Raw genomic sequence first — 13,317 nt, 5'->3', positions numbered from 1 at the left:
CCTACCTCACAGTTTTGCAAGTGAGGCTCCTGAGCTCTCTCCCCAGTAAATCACTTGAAAGGAAATTTCAGTCTCACAGCCTCTTTCCCTGGAACTGAATCTAATGCCAATGCTAACTTACAGTAAATACTGTGCTATGATCACTGTGTGATAAACACAATGTGATAGGACAGAAATGGTCAGTGCATCTCTTTTCTCAGATTTCCTTTTCTCTATTCCTCCAAAGGGAGGTAGATCGTGCCTCTTTTCGTACAGGCACATTTTCATACATGCAGCCTCCTCCAGGCAGCAAACTGCTTTGCAGAGTTTTCATAAAAGAGGAATGGAGGTAGGGAGAAGGACCAGTGTTCTGATGGGAAGAGATTCAGGAGAAGCTGTGTCTTACAAAACAAATATTAGGGATGGAAAGGAGATTTTAGGAACTATCGCTGTGCTCAGCATGGCTCCTTTGTATATTCAAGCAATATAAGAAAAGATCTTGGATTATTGGGAAATGAATTTTTGTGGCTTGACTGCCTGCCCTTCAATTCTGAAGTTGGACTACATGGGAGACTAGTTTTATACTTTATATTTGAATACAGATAGCTTCATCTTCAAATAGAAATGATTTTACCAACAAAACCAGTATTTTAGAAGTGTTTTAAGAAGGAGGATAGTTTCATATAGTTCAACCAATATTCTTTGAATTCTATGAAAGCAATACAATAAAAAGATTTATAAAGTCCAGGGCTTTAACCAAAACAGTTTATGATAACATAAAAATAATTAAACCATGGTTTTAACATTAATCATGACAGATAGTTAAACAACTATTAAAACATTCTTCAAAAACATCTAGAGGTGTCAGTCATGCACGTGTTTCTGTTCTGCCCCTATACCTCTGGCCACCTTTGAAGATGATCTCCAGAATTCAAGATTTTACCTGTAAGCTTTTATCTTGCTTATTTTTAAAATTTATTTTAGAATTAAAATGGTAAAATATTATATCAAAAGTGTTGACATATTATTTTAATATTATTCAGTGTATGATATATATTTACATTCCAGAACAGAAATATGTAGAATTTTATTAATTTGAATCTTACTTTTCTTTTTAAAGACTTTATATTGAAGTAGAGCATAGGTAACACAAAATAAATATTTTGTAAATGTTTAGCTCCATGAATTTTCACAAATAAAGCACATTGCAGTTCAAGAAATAGAATATTACCAGTACTTGGTAAGCAATCCCTCTTGCACTCCATTCCAATTGCTGCTCTCCACAAAGATAACTGCTATCTAGCTCTTTAGTCTTTGGTTGAGTTTGCTGTTTTTGTTTTTGTATAGTTGTAATTTGATCATAAAAATATCTAGAGCCTCATTCATATGCATCAGTACTTCTGCTGCTGCCATTTCAGAAAGTCCAGCTGGGCGGCTTTTGATTTCTTCCACCTCAATTCCCACTGAATTGGCCTTAGATGAGCTGGAGGTCGGAGGTTGCATCTTGTTTCTGTGTTTTCTCATTTTCTATTTATTTTTGTTTGTTTTCTGTGTTGATGCTTGTAAATTGTTTATGGTAGGTAGCTTTGTTCCTAGTAATGAGACCTCTTTAGGAAATTACTGCTTTTCAGAGAAGTCTTTTACACATAGCTGGCTTTTGGCTTGTGAGTCTGTCCCAATATCCTGCCTCTTCAATTTGTTAGGGAAAAGGTTGGTGTCATTTAGCCTAGAACCCAGTTATTTGGTACTGGACTGTGGTATTGTTTATGACCCCCACACAATCTCAGTATTGGCATACAAGGAAGAACAAAAAATAGCATCAACCACAGTCCAGAAAATGATGTCTGATTTCAAAAACTTGATGTGAAAAATAATTCAGTAACTTTATATTACTTGTTGAAATAATGATTTGGCTATATTGAACTAAATATAATATAGTGTTAGCACTAATTCCACCTATTTATTTTTTACTTTTAAAAACTATTCGAAAATTTACAAGTACAGGTAGCTTTCACTGTACTTTTATTGGGTAGTGTTATCTAGATCATCCTAGTACATGTGGGTTGGTTATTCACCACTAAAAGTCAAAATGTTTTATCAGGTGATCTCCCAAGTTTATTGTTCAAAAAATTCTCCGAAGGTCCCAGTGTCCAATGGAGCATGTACAGGGATACTCAGTCCCTGCCGGTACCCGATTGCCCTTTCAGCAATTTGAAGTTGGCCCAAATGAGAGCCAATACATCCCTGCAGCAGCGAGTGGGCCAGAGAGTATGCCTCCAGTAACCCATGAGTGTAGGCATTATCTGAAGCACTGATACCACTTTAATTAAAAATATGACAAGCAATGTTGATTATGGAGGTATGGGAAGTTAAAAGTCATGAGAGACTTCACATTTCAAACCTCCACAGGGAAACCACTTTTTACTTCACTTAACACTGTTTATAGCTGCTGTTGGTGTATATGGAAAATGCAGCAGCTAAAGTTCAAACAGTTTATATACAGCGTTATAATTTATATAGGGTCATTTTGGAGGCCAGCTGAATAATGAAAATGGCAGTTAATTTTAAAGTTTTAACTACATGTTTAGGTTTTATCATCTGCAGACTGCATCTCGAATTAATTCCAAATATTTACCTTTAGATGGTCTGATAAGTCCCAAACCTATAAAAATATTAAGATGAAGCAAAATAGGAATATATGTATAAAAATTTTTTTAAAGTAGAAATATGACTCCTAAAAACTTTACTGAATTGCATATTGTACTCATAGGAGAGATTTTCTTCTGATGTATTGCTTTTAATCTGGCAGAATCAAAACCACAGAACATTTTACTGGGCAGGTAAAATTTTGGCACATTTAAGCTTTCATATTTTTTCACTCGTGAGTTCTTACTCCTGTCCAGAATCATTGTTACTTATTGCTGGCAAACAGACACACATACATCCTATCTTTAAAGTCCCAAGTCCTTTTAAATGACTAAAAACCTATAGAAAGTTGGCCTTTTGGTTGTGTATTCTATTGTTTCAAATTCCCAACTGCCCTAATCACTTAATTAAAACTGGAGTAATTTAAATCATTGCAAGGATGTTTCCATGATTCCATATTTTAATTGCATTTAAATGATGACTACTTGATGATGCTGTGTATTTGTTAGACAAATAGGAATGCATGTCCTGGTCCCCCAAATACAGTTTACCAGGATTTAAGCTGGGAAGGCTTTGATTTAAAAAATTAGAAAATTAGACACACGTGAATTTGTCCAAGAAGCAAATTCAAGGATGTCATGCTAAATACCTATATGGGAAAAAGAAAAAAGCCATGCTGAAGAAAAGATTAAAAATTGAACAGGCCCTGGAGTTTTCATCAGGAAATGATCTAGTTTTAGAATCTCCATTATTTTTTAAGCTATTTTGGGGGCTATTTTAGAAATAGCCTCAGCTTCTGTGTCATGATCCTCTAAGTAAAGCACTGGCTAGAATCTGTTTTACTATCATAGGACCCTTTCACAAAATCAGCCCATTAAAGTCTTGTATAATCCTGAGGAGCAGCATCAGGCATCCCTCCAGTGCAAGATGGGATGAGAGAAATGGATGTCCTAGCTGCTCCTCCACCCTTGTCACCTACAGCAGCCTGCTCTGCTGGTGACATCGGAAGGCTGTGACAGAGGCGTCAGCCATTTGGCGTTCTTCTGCAGTCACAGAAACAATTGTCTACATAGTATCCAGACATGTTAGCACTGGGAAAGGGACCTTAGAGGTCATTGAATCCAGCTCCTCTTTCTGAGGAAGCCAAAGTCCACTGAAGGGGAGGTGGCATGAGTCTTACTGGCTGAGCATGCTACGCTGGAAAAGCACATGAGAGCAAAGACTGCAAAACTGGTGTACACACATTCTCTCAGGATGGTATTTAGCAGGGAGAGGAGGGAGCTCTTGACAAGGACCCAGGCCTAACCTCTGCAAAGCTACCCTTGCTAAATCCTTCCAAGGACATTTCTCAGACCCAGTGCTGCAGGCCTGAGAGGCGGGAGTGGCTCATTCATCTTAAGCCTACAGTTGTTGATAGTGTGTTTTGTGCAGAGAAGACCGAGTAACCTTTTTTCTCATCAGTGCTGTCTGGGGGACCAGGGACCCAGGTTTTATTCATTTACATTTACACTGCCTACTTGGAACTGGGCTGAGACTTCTTCAGCCATCCACGTGTACCCATTCTAATGTGGAAGACCCACCTAGTGGGTGCAGTAGTTAACTTCTGGCAGCACCAGGAGAATATTCCACTTTTTATCAGTGGAAACATACAAGTGTCCATTTATAATGAAATATTTGGCCCAAAACATACCCACTATATTCTAAGATCACCACAGCCTTTCAGGTTTGATTTAAAAGGCCAAATATCCGTGTCTTTGAGCCTCTGCTGCATTTTGCTCCTACACATTTTGCTTCTCCTGCCTCACAAATCTCTACGCCCTCATTCCTTCTAGCATAGAATTTTTCAGCCTTGGCACTAGTGACATTCACGGCTGGATAATTTTAGGGGTGCTGGCTGTCCCATGCACAGTACAATGCTTATCTGCAATGCTGGCCTCTTCTCACCAGATGCCAGTGACATCCCCCAGCAGTCATGACAATTGCAAGTGTTTCCAGAGGCTGCCACCTCCCCCAAACCCCCTGAAGAACAAGGGCTCTAGGTTGCTGGTTCTGTGGGAAGGGGCTGGCTCTATGACCTGTGGCATCTGCCCCGACCCAGGCATTGTGAGATGCAGTTCCTGTGCCCCACTTGTTGGGATCTGCAGCAACTGCAGACACCCTAGGTATGTCCATCAAAGAGTCTAGCCAAGTTTCTTTGCTAGTGTCTGTGGCCACTGCCTTATCTGTGATGTACTAAAAATTTCTCTAATTGGGGTTACCCTATAAAGGACAAGAAAAATCTGCATAGACCAGAAGACTATCAAAGGAACTGGAGCATCCCTTCTCAAAGATCCCTTCCCTCTTCTGCCAGTGATGGAGGACCACTCACACAGGCTGAGCCCTGCCTCTCAATCAGCAGAGAGGAAGATGTCTTTGTACCTACTGTAGGAGCCTGGTTCCAGTCCTCAGGCTGACCCACTTCTGGATGGTGACTTAGTTTACTCTTGGGTGTACTGGGGATACGTTTATTGAAAACAAGATTTTTAAAAAGATGCCTCCCCCCAATACCACGGGCTGTAAATGTGTCAAATACTGGTGAAAACTGCAGGTACTTGTTTGTCAAAGCAGTGCTGATTTCAATCGTCTTAAAAACAAATTGGCATTTCCTCCCTAGCTAACTCTTGGTGAGAACACGGAGTTCACAAACCAATACAGCTAGAGAAGAGAGTGTGTGGGAACAGGAAAAGAGTGGGAGAAACATTTTGCAATTTATTAAAATAAGAGTATCAGCACCTCTCCTTTTTATATAAAAACAAGAAGCAATGCATGTGTACACATTGAAACTCTCCCATCTTCTGGACCATTTCCCAGTAGTAAAGAAGTATTATTTTATGGGGATTTAAAAAAAAATCAGAGTTAAGCTCCAACTCACAGAGCTGTTGGTAGGTTAGCAGGTACATAGATGAGAAAAATATCAGTAGGTGAATCTTCTGTTTCTCTCTCTTTAATTTCCTCCTTTATATGCTGAATCAGAGCTTCAGTGCTTACAAAGGGAATTTTATAGGCCATTCCAAGTGAGAGTAATGAATAAATGGTAGGATGGAGGAACACCTACTGATAGAAAGAGGGGGAAAAATCTTCTTGCTAAGACAGCTCAATCTGTTTGCATAGCTCCATACTTCCCTGGGGATAGGACTCCTAGCAGGGTATCAAGGATGTTGGCAAGGGGTTACAGAGCCTGTGCCTAGAGGGCACCTCCTGCAGCTGTTTGATGGTGGTTTCTCCAAAGGCAGATAGTGAAACTGAATTGTCCCTAGCTTCCTTCTCTAGCTCCTGCCTTGTGTCAGGAGAGAGATTAAACTCTGGTTATTGAATTATAGACAATAGTGTATTTATAGTACATGGACTCAGTAAAGCTGTAACTGTGAAGTTTGAGGGATGTTGACAGATGTAAATATGAGAAATATTCTGAAAAAAAGAGAGGAAGTTTTCTTTTAACACAGCAATTCTAAATCCCAACACCATGGAGCCATTCTATTTCATGGGATGTAAAACCCTTTGAAATTAAAAACATTCATTTTCCAGAACCCAATTCCTATCTTTCATCAGATTCTCCAAGGGGTCCATAATGATTCAAAGGTTAAGAACAACCACCACAGAGGCAGTCATGAAGGTCCTGTTTTCTCGTCTACCTGAACGTGTGTGTAGTGGGCTGCTTGAATTTTCTGACACCAAAGGGTTTAATTGGATTTTCTCTAGGTGTTTTTCAAGAAGGTGAGCCAATTTGGGGTCAAAGATCTCCAGAGACTCAATTCATTGCTGTAGTTGGTTTAGGTCTTATAAAACATTGCTTTGTGGAAATTCAATGGTGACTTCATCTCAGGTATAACTTCTAGGTCTGAATGCACTGCTTTGAGCTAATAAGAGGTGTGGACAGGGAAGCTAGGAAGGTTAATTTTTTTCAGGTTTGCAGTTTTATCCTCATCATAACTTGAAGCCTGATAGAATATGATGCATACATTTACTCAAACCAATGTATTCTGTGGCCTTAAGCATCTTCTAATCCAGCCTTACAGCAGTCTTTGTGAAACCAATTTTATTTGGCTAAAATGTCATGGTAATTTCATTATAAATGCACACTCACAATTAGCACATCCACTTTCCTCTACTGTCCTCACCATTATTATTTATATCTTTTCAAATATCATTTCCTTTGGAAAATGTGAAACTGTCCATTACTTTCTTTCCATAAAATTGTCACCTACATTAAAAAAAAAACCCTAACACTGTTATCCTGCAGCCTTAGAAAGAAAATATCCACATACACAAAGCTGATCAAGATTTAGAAGTCAGAAGCTCAATACATCAATCAAGAAACTTCTGACCCAAGACAGAGGGTTTTTTGTTTTTTTCCCTTTCATCATCTTCTTCTACACTTTCTCTTTTCATTAAATCACAATGCCAGGCAAAGTCAAGAGCATGCTGTGCCTGTCAATGTGGCTTATAGATCAAATGAAAGCCAGTATTAATCATCTTGCTTGATTTTGGAGCCTATTAATTTTCCAAGAACAGTACCCCAATGACACAAGTCCTTTATTCTGTGATCTTATGCAGTGTCATTTCTCTTTCCTCCAGTTAGAGTAAACCTCAGCGAAGGTTAGTTATAGAAAACCATTTTAAAGTAAATTTATGTCTTTCCACTGGCCAATTAGATGAAAATACACTTTAAGAAAACTGCCCTTTGCTTCTATTTTCCTTAGGAATCTTTAAAGGTGGTTGGTATTTGGTGTAGGCCTATTAACTAGAGATATACTTGAGTTTATTTTTTTTCCTTATTACAAGGAATTTTATGGAAAGTAGACCCATTCTCAAATCTGACATCCACCATTTTTTGGTCATAGAAAAATTGTTAATGTTCTTTAAAATCTTGGAGCCATGGAAAGAAAATGGTGCTGAAAATAAAGTCCTTGAGAAAACTGTCTATGTGGTAAACCCTCAAGAAATGTTATTCAGTGAATCAGTGACGTTAAAGGTGGTGCATTCCCCACGTCCCCCAGAGAAGAGAATGTGCAGGAACCAAGGAATGTGACCTGGGAAAGCCTAAGTATCTTCTGATTGGAGCCATGGTTTAGGTAGATCAATATTGGTCCTTCTGTTAAGTTTTATTTCTGGGTAGTGTATTGTTAGTACATTCTCTGGTAATGGAGTTTACACCCTTGACTTGACTCCAGATAATAATGTCATTAAATTAAACACAGAATTGTATGGAGTCAGAAAATATGAGTCCAATGTTTGTTCATTATAAGATTAATAGAGCTCTTAGGTTATAAACAGAACTAAATAAGGACTGGAAAAAAAGATCAGAGGTTTTCAATTAGGATTTAAAGTCCTCTGCATATTTTGCAATATAGTGTCCAATTTATGAAGAGTTAATTTCCTTTACAGGGTTATCTATGCAAAAACAAAAACAAAAAAATGTAGCTTCGGCCACACTGCAAGGTTTTTTTTTTTTTTTTGGAGGTAATCAAGTAGAGGAAAGACAAAATTAATCTAATGCACCTGGTTTTTATTTCAATGCCTCTTCATTTATACTGTTATGTTTAATGCTAGGTTCTATTTTTAGCCTGTGGGAGTGGGGAGAAGTGTAAAAGGTACTTATAACATCTGTAGCAATGGACAGAAGAATGAATAATAATAGGAAATGTCTACATACCATCTGGTATAAACACAGATGTGTGTTTTCCCCAAATATAAAAATGTTGCACTCTAAAAAGGGAAGATTTACATCACTACAGAAAGTCAAGAACCCATTCTTGAGTGGCTCTTAATTAACAAGCAATCGTTCCTGTTAGTTGTCAATTTATTTATAGGACTAAAGTGGTAGGTTTGGCTCATTTCTTCTACAAGTTATAAATGCTGAGACTGGAGTGCTTTCTAAGATCAAAGGGGATACTGGACACTGGATGAATGCTTTCATATCAAGTATTAATTGTTTTTAGCCAGTACAGTAAGTCCAAAATTAGGACATTCTGTTTCTTCCAAAATCTTGTCATAGAGTTTGAAAGTTCTAAAGAAGAAGGCCTAAGGTAGAATAAATGGGAATATTAGACATATTCTAAAAAGTATATAATTTTAATCCTTAATTACACAATACTTTCTGCATAGGGAAGTATCTGCGAAAACCAATAAATGATTCTGAAGGAAAGTTGTCTTTCAAAAAGGAATTTCTGTACTTAGTCCCACTTATTAATTAACCAAACCTTCACTGTTTGTGGACAAGAATTGAATTCATGTTTTCTATTAAACAGCCCATACTTCTCAAATTCAGAGGAATGCAGAGTGTGTCTTAGTAGAAAAGAAGGCTACGGCAATGTAGCTACCACATCTTTGAAAGATTATCATCAATTTAAAATACTCCATAAGTAACAGGTAGATCTTACTGTAAATATTGGTCTGTTGAGACTGTCCCAAGGACAGTCTGGAGGATACTCATGGGCCACTCTTAGAACATCACAATACATATGATGAAATGTCTCCTGTGCATGGGAAAAATGGAAAAGAATTATGAAATGCCTTCTGTTGTAAATGTTCATGAGATTCACCCACCAGAGGAAAGGAAAGGCCTAGTCTTTTACAGATGGACTGTATGTAATGGAAAATGCCTCATTTTTCAATTGCTTCAAAAATTTATCTTTCCATGCAATAGAATGCATTTCGTTTGCTCAGAATAAATTTAATATTATTTTCAAAGCCTCTTACTTTCTGTCTCTTTCTATGAAAAATAAATAATAAAACTGAAAAGCACATTGTAGCTACTCAAGTGTATTAGCTTTAGTTAAGAGCCATTATCCCATGTACTATCTGCTTCTGGCTGTCTCCCCTGTACCGGATAATTGACATAATTGCGGCTTCATGGTCTGCTCATCACCTACAGGTGCAATTTTCTGCTCACATGGGCACACATGAAGTCCACTGGAACACAGAGTTCTTGTTGAAGTTAGAGGTAGCCAACAATGTAAGAGCTGGGCATTCAGCCCCTAACCTCTTGGCATAATGCTTTTTGTTGGCTCTTTGTTCCAATTCTTTTATTCTCTTCTAGGTTGTTCCTCATTTGGTGGACACCTGCTAAGTATGTGGTCATTTGAAGTACTCAGAATTGATCTGTAAGACTAACCTTATGAAAGTTCATGTGTTTTGCTCTCAGAATTAAAAAAAATACTAAAATAACCAAATAAAAACTATCACAACTGGGCTCCATTACAGGGAATCCATTTATCATGTTTCTGCAAAGATTTATTTTCATTGTTTCAAGAACTTTTGTTTTGACAAACGAACATCGAGGAAAAAGTGCTGACAATTTCAATTTTATTAGTTCAAATGTTATTTTCTCAATTTCAAAAACTGACACAGCTTCCCTAGGAAAGAAATGATGCAAAGTGGTTGTTACAGAATAATTACAGATTTACTCTTAGAGGATAGCATAATTGTCTGTGCAGTACAATTTAGGAATACAAATTCCTTCTATATAATATAGTTAAAGTAAAGCATACACATTTTGGAAATTACAATATGAGATTCACTGAGTCACAGAGCTCAGCTTGATTTTGTTCTGTTGAACTGGGAATGACAGAATGAGCAGAGATAATAAGATTCTCCACTATTCTCTTCACCCACCGTGAGTGTTTCCCCAGAGGTCAAGGGTCATGAAGTTTGCTGAGGAGCAGCTGCTAAAGCTTGGATGGACTCAAGGCAAAGGCCTGGGCCAGAAGGGAGAATGGCATCACGCAGGCCCTCAAGGTGACACTGAAGCAAGATACTCATGGGGTGGGACACGATTCTGCCAAGGAGTTTACAAACCACTGGTGGAATGAGCTCTTCAACAAGACTGCAGCTAGCCTGGTGGTGGAAACTGGGCAGGATGGAGTACTGATCAGGTGCCTTTCTAAGGAGACCACCCAGCATAATCACCCCAAGCCCAACTTGCTGTATTAGAAGTTTGTGAAGACAGCCACAATGACTTTGGGTGAAGAGAAGCCTGACAGAGACATGGAGAGCTGCAGTGATGACAGGCAGGAGCCCATGCCTCCAGAGAGTCTGACCGGTGAGATGCTGCTCCAGGCCTGTGAGGGGTGAACAGTGTGCAAGGCTGCCCATCTTGGGATCACAATGAAGGCCAAGATTGCTTGGCTAGAGGCCCAGGAGCAGGCCTTCCTGGCTTGTCTCAAAGGCCAGGACCCAGGGCCCTCCCCACTCCAGAATGAGAGCAAGCCCTCCAAAAAAAAAAAAAAAAAAAAGGAAGAAAAGAAAAAGAAAGGGAAGCAGAAAGAGGAGAAAGAGGCTAGAGCAACGGAAAAGAATCAGGAGCGCCTAGATAATGAGCACCTAGAATACACTAACCAGAGCATCGGGAAAAGCAGGAAGAAAAGGCAACATAAAGAAGAAGAGGTCCTAGGTGAGAGAGAGGGGACTGTAGGGACTGAGGAGGAAGGGGCTACAGGGCTTGGGGACCTGAAGAGCAGAGCACAACCTGATCAGCCTCCCCAGAAGAAGAAGGGGAAGAGGAGGAGACAGGGGTCTTGGGTAAGGGGTGAAGAGGGAAGGAGGAGGTGGTGGGTATCGGGGACAAGGTGGAGAGCAGGGCATTCACGGACCCGTGCAGAAGCAAGAAGAGACAGCAGCATGAGGTGGATTTGAACACAGAGGATGAAGGCAAGGAGACAGCTTTAGGTGGTGAGACTAGGAAAGCAGAAAGCGGAACACACAGTGAGGGAAGCAGCAAGAGAAGCAAGAAGAAAAGACAGCATTGTCAGGAGGAAGAGGCCTTGGGTGTATGCGATGAGGATGAGGTCGGTGAGATTTGGGAAACAGCAGAGAAGAGAAAAGGAGGCGGCAGCACCCAGAGTGGGAGAGAGCTGGTGTCAGCTCGGACCAGAGAGGCAAGAAGAAACAGCAGAGAGACTGAACCTCTGGTCAAGGTGGGGCTCGGCTGATTCCCGTCCAGTTGATTGCAGTGGCCTTGAGACCCGCATTGCCGCGGACGTGTGCACCCTCCACGGTGTCCCTCCGGAGGAGGAAACAGCTCTGCCCCAGCAGCACGCAGTGCCAAGCCTTAGCTGAGGGCGTGGATGTAGAGCCCTCTGCAGCTCCAAACACAGAGACCACGGCTTCAAGCGCTTCCAGGAGCCAGGCAGCTCAGGGACACGGAGTGCTGAGGACCCAGAAGAGTAGTGCAGGTGGGGCGCCTGCATGGAGGGAGCATCCTGCTAAGAGGCTGAAAAGGTAGACTTACAGCCGTGTCTTGATTTTAAAGATCATGATGCTAAGAACAACATAAAATTTAGGTCTGTGGGCTAGATTCAGCTCTCAGGTCGCCCGTTTCTAACTCTTTTATAAACAAATACTGCCAACCTGGGTTCGTGGCCTACAGGTGGGTCCCAACATGCATCTCTATTCCCAGCCTGGGAAAGTTCTGAGTACAAATTATGAGATTTTCTCCTGGGTCTTTCAAGAAATTTCTTCTGGGAAGGAAAAAATGGAAACAAAGCTTTTGTACAAAGGGAGGGGAAGGGGCTTGAGGGGAAGAGCGGAATGGGAAAAAAGGCGGATGTATCCTGTACAGATGCGAGTTCCCTACGATGAGTGTTATCATTATGTACACCTAAAATATACCAATAAATGTTTTACTGTAAAAAAACCCAAAAAGATTCTCCACTATCACTGCAGAGGATTGCTTCACTGAGGCAGAATAAAGACATGAAAGATGGGAAGACTTCTAAACTGATGGTAGAGCTTTAAATAGTTGCAAAGCCACACCCAGAATGCTCAGCCTTGGAAGTAGCTGTAAGGAAGGGGACAAGTTGTTTTAAACACAGATTGCTGCCTGGCTGCAAATCTGAAAAGACAAAGCAACAGAGGAAAAGCCTGTCTGTGGAAGAGCACTGTGGCCTTGGGGAGTTATAGCTGTGGGTATTCTTATTCTGGCCTTTTGAACTGGCCTCACTGGCCCTTTTGTTATTCAATGTACTGTGGCTTCCAAACATGCTGGAGCAATCACCAGTAAGAAATAAAGTTCATAATACAGAAGCACACACCTACATATAAAAACCCATATAAATTACTAAAAGAAAAGTTTAATAAACTGGCACTTATTTCTTATTTTTAAGGTATGCCATGCATCTACTCTACTTTATGAAACTCTTCTGTTAATATAAACATAAATAACAACTGGATCTATAATGAATCTATAAATTATGGATAAAATTAAAAATATATTTATTTGCATAGATTAATATAGATGATGTCATATCTATTTGAATCTATGTTAATCATGACTCACCAATGGGCTATGGACTACAGTTTGAACAAGTGGCAGGGACACTTTCAACAGTCTGAGAAAGTTCTCATGGAACCCTTAGTGCCTCTCACCTTCCACAGGGGCACTTGGTGTTTTTCCCCCTTCTCTCAGCACCAATGCGCAGTTTGCATAAAGTTAGTTTACACTTATTACTCTAAGTGTTCTGCCATTTTCTCTTTGATTCATTTTGTATCCTTAGCTTGAATGGAAACTGGAACAGGGATTGTTGCTGCTTGGCTACTATATTACCTTTCACAAGTCCTTCTGGGATTTGGGATCTACCACAGTGTGACCCCTCCACTGGACTGTTGATCAACACCACTGACCATTAGTGCTCTTGCAGGGAAAGGCAGAGGTGT

General features: G+C 39.9%; 1 pseudogene; it reads left to right on the top strand.

Annotated features, from left to right (window-relative positions):
- Positions 1-2,139: 2,139 nt before the first annotated feature.
- LOC101718553 (G patch domain-containing protein 4 pseudogene) lies at positions 2,140-11,663 on the top strand (annotated as a pseudogene).
- The last annotated feature ends 1,654 nt before the right edge of the window (positions 11,664-13,317 follow it).

Source organism: Heterocephalus glaber, unplaced genomic scaffold (assembly GCF_053883595.1).
Source record: "Heterocephalus glaber isolate CG9 unplaced genomic scaffold, H.glaber_assembly_v1.0 deba00000347, whole genome shotgun sequence".
Taxonomy (NCBI): domain Eukaryota; kingdom Metazoa; phylum Chordata; class Mammalia; order Rodentia; family Bathyergidae; genus Heterocephalus; species Heterocephalus glaber.
This window is presented reverse-complemented; position numbering and strand designations above follow the sequence as displayed.